At 31.6% G+C, this 3,804-nt stretch overlaps 1 protein-coding gene across 1 annotated transcript in view; it reads left to right on the top strand.

Moving 5' to 3' along the window:
- Positions 1-3,804, top strand: part of LOC106101958 — a 99,829-nt gene that overhangs the window by 17,358 nt on the left and 78,667 nt on the right. The window lies entirely within an intron of this gene.

The following is a 3,804-nucleotide window of genomic DNA, read 5'->3' as shown; positions in this document are numbered from 1 at the left end:
GACCAGCCTACTATATCGTAACTAGGTTAGTGTAATAAATTGTAAATACTCTTTGAACTGAAGTTATAAATAATAAGCAATTAAATTGTTTGTAAGCGAAGTGATATATGTAGTGTCATTCTTTAAAAAGTTGAAATAAATTTGAAATCAAACAGTTGTATATCTTTTATTTTACTATAACAATATCAATTACATACTAAAATGCTTTTACCATTGAACCACTTTACTGCAGACATATTATAAAGAGGAAAGATTTGTTTTTTTGTTGTATTGAAATAACTCAAAAACCTGTGAACCGATTTATAAAATTCTTGCACCATTTAAAAGCTGTATTACCAGTGAGTAATATAGGCCTAGTGTTCAATTATATATTTTTTTAATTCCATGGGGACGAAGTCGCGAGCAACAGATAGTTCATCAAAAAGATATTGTAGTATCTTTAACAATACAATTCAATTTACAGACAGTGATGTCGTTAGCACAAAAGTACAATAATTTCAAACTCTGAGTCACAGTTCATTTACCTTGTGACAAGCAAGTCATATAAATCGTGCAATGCCATGACGAGTACAAGGCGAAGTAATGTGTAGTGCATTAATCAGCTGAGTATTATCATTACGTGCTACGTTTACATTATTTTGAGAAGCCGCTTATTATCTAATGGCGCTATTATTTTATGTCAACTCCAAAATACCTACACATTTATAAATGTCATGTTCCTTACTATTATTCGAATATTCTGGAGTATTTAAAATAATTCAGCACATTGAAAGGTCAAATACCAACGAAGGAAAACAAAAAAAAAATCGGCCGTTTGCAGCAGAAGTAAGTATGTGTTATACGTTGAGGCGGATAAAGATAGTGTAATAAAATCAATGTCATACTATTCGATTATTAAATACGAGCTTTCGCCCGCGACTCCGTCCGCGTGGTATTAAAAAAACAGAAGTGAGTAGCCTATGTGTTCTTCCAGAATATCCTGTACATCTATAGCAAATTTTATCAAAATCCGTTTAGTCGTTTAGGCTACAAACGCTAACAAACATCCATCCATCCATCTACATTCGCATTTATAATATTAGTAGGAAGTAGGATAACGACAAAATCTTTATGTCTAAAACTTTCATTGTTCTTGTAACTATACGATACGTTTACGAAGCTATAATATAATATATCACTCAAGCTATATGGAAGTTGTCAAACTGCTTTTTCATAGGAGCCATGTTACGATCTAAATTGTTCGTAGCGTGCGCGCGTTTCCGCCAACTTTTGTCGTTAGAATTGATTGATTATGACAAGAATTTGGGAAAGTTGATGTACTGCTGATAAATATTTGTCGTGGGGGAAACGTTTTACGAAAATGGCAAGTTCTGATATTGACCTATATATTATTCACAATACAGAAAGATTTGGCACTTTAAAACTACATTGTAACAATTACGTTGTTTATTATGAAACGATTCATAGAACATAAACAAATAATTTAGAGTACCAAATTGTACAAATTTTATGATGATAATGAGACTAATATTATTTACAACATTTGTAATGAACACAGGAATCATACTATCATACTAATATTATAAATGTGAAAGTTTAGATGGATGGATGGATGTTTGTTAGAGTTTGTAGCCTAAACGGCTGAACGGATCTCAATGAAATTTGGTATAGATGCAGAGGATAGTCTGGAAGAACACACAGGCTACTCACTTTCGTTTTTTTTTAATTCCACGCGGACGAAGTCGCAGGGGAAAGCTAGTATCACATAAATTAATGGGCAGTTATTTTACAAAAAAGATTTATTCACTAAAAATATTTCACACAAAATATTAAAATGTAAAAAGCTGAGATAATCAAAAAATTGTTAGCTCCTTTATTTATTGTTGAAAATTGTTCTCGAGCAATATTAAAAAAAACTTTGATCGTAAAGTTAATCCCTTAAAGTGTCCATTTCCCGCACACGAGCTGAATGAGGGCTCTTATAAAAGTTTTTAGGAGCAACTGTTTATTTAGGACAAAAGCTGAAACTAGGCCACAATGTTATCGTACACTCCTAATACGCTATCATGCGCGACGGCAGCCGTCTCAAATAAAAACAAAGGAAAACTCCAACAATGTGTTTTGCTTTACCGGGTAAGTTCTCTGAGTTCCCACTGCCGAAACATACGTGATGAATCTGATTTGAATAATAAATTGACTTTTTAACTTTAACCAAGAAAATATTGGTTCCTCTACACTGATAAAGCCATCTGACTATATAATTTTACTTTCCTGAACTGAGGAAATAATTTAAAGCCTAAATTTCCTAAAGGAATGTTTGTATGAATGATAATGCGAATGGTTGAAATTATTTCATTTGTCTATATATATTACAATAAACTAGCTTTCACCCGCGACACCGTCCGCGTGGAATTAAAAAAAAACAAAATCTACATCTACACCAAATTTTATCGAAATCTGTTCAGCCGTTTAGGCTACAAACTCTAACAAACATCCATCCATCTAAATTTTCGCATTTATAATATTAGTATGAAGTATGAATTATTATCTAAAGACAATTCAAATTGAGGATATTGTTTTTAATTTATTACAATTTTATTTATTGTATTCACCAAACTGTTTGATAACATATCAATTTGAATTGCAATTTTATTTCATGGGACTAATTTTAACTCTACACAACAGTACAAAAACAAAACGATAAAAATTTAACATTCTGATGTTTTAATAAAGAATTTCGACGTAAAAAAAAAACAGAAAAATAATTAATCTTTTCCTTTGACTCGTCTACCTGACATATTCGTCGTTAACAAGAGCCCGAATAAAACACTTCAAAAACTACTCCCGTTTGGGACGAGCGCCAAAAAACTGGGTCACAATTTTATCGCGCATTTTTAATTCCGCAGTATTGTCGTTGTAAGCATCTTAAAACAAAGAGAAGCCCTAAAGACCGCGTCAAAACAAGCTTAATAACAGAAATAATAAGTCAATACATATTGAACATGTAATTTTTATTGTCTGTGCAATCTTAGTAATTTAAATTTTTTGTACCATGGCAAATCTTTATTGTGAATTCTAAAATAAAAATATACTAAAAATTTGACAGTATCTAACTTTTATGGTATTTAATTTAATTATTAGACATAAAAATCTAAAATATAAAACTCCGCTTTCATTTAATGAACAGAGTTAGTGGTCCTTCGAGTCGGATCTGCTTAATTGCTTTTCAACATGGTAGTCTAACTTATTATTCTAGATACATCTAAATGTTAAAAATATTGTAAGTGTTGATCTCTGTATATGGATATCGGTGCACAGAAATAACATCTTGCTACTATCCACCTTAAATAGAGCTAACAAAGTAATTGAAAATTCGAACTTATTCATAAAGTTGGAATCATACCACCACCATCAATCGCGACCGTTAGCGCCAAATGTTTAATATCAAACGGGCACCGATGTCATGGCTTATACACTATGTTTGGGAATATTTTTCCAGTATATTAGAAGATTCATTTATCCGATGCTCTTACTCCGCTCCGCTCCGCTACTACTTTTCAGATTCTATAGAAACCTCTCAGAAGGCTCTAGTAGAGTGAAAACAGAACTAAATAAAAATATACAGTAAAATATAGAAGATAATGATAGAAAAATCATTAATCTATCTATATATATATAGAAATTGGAGTGTCTGTAATATCAAAAGCAAAATTCCAGATTTCGGGAAGATGATTTGTATGCGTTACTGATAACGAAAATTGCATTTAAAAGTTTTTTGTCTGTCTGTCTATCTGTTCGCAAGCC

Source organism: Papilio polytes, unplaced genomic scaffold (genome assembly GCF_000836215.1).
Source record: "Papilio polytes unplaced genomic scaffold, Ppol_1.0 DF823934.1, whole genome shotgun sequence".
NCBI classification, from domain to species: domain Eukaryota; kingdom Metazoa; phylum Arthropoda; class Insecta; order Lepidoptera; family Papilionidae; genus Papilio; species Papilio polytes.
Note: the sequence above shows the minus strand (reverse complement) of the source record. Positions and strands in the feature narration are given on the sequence as shown.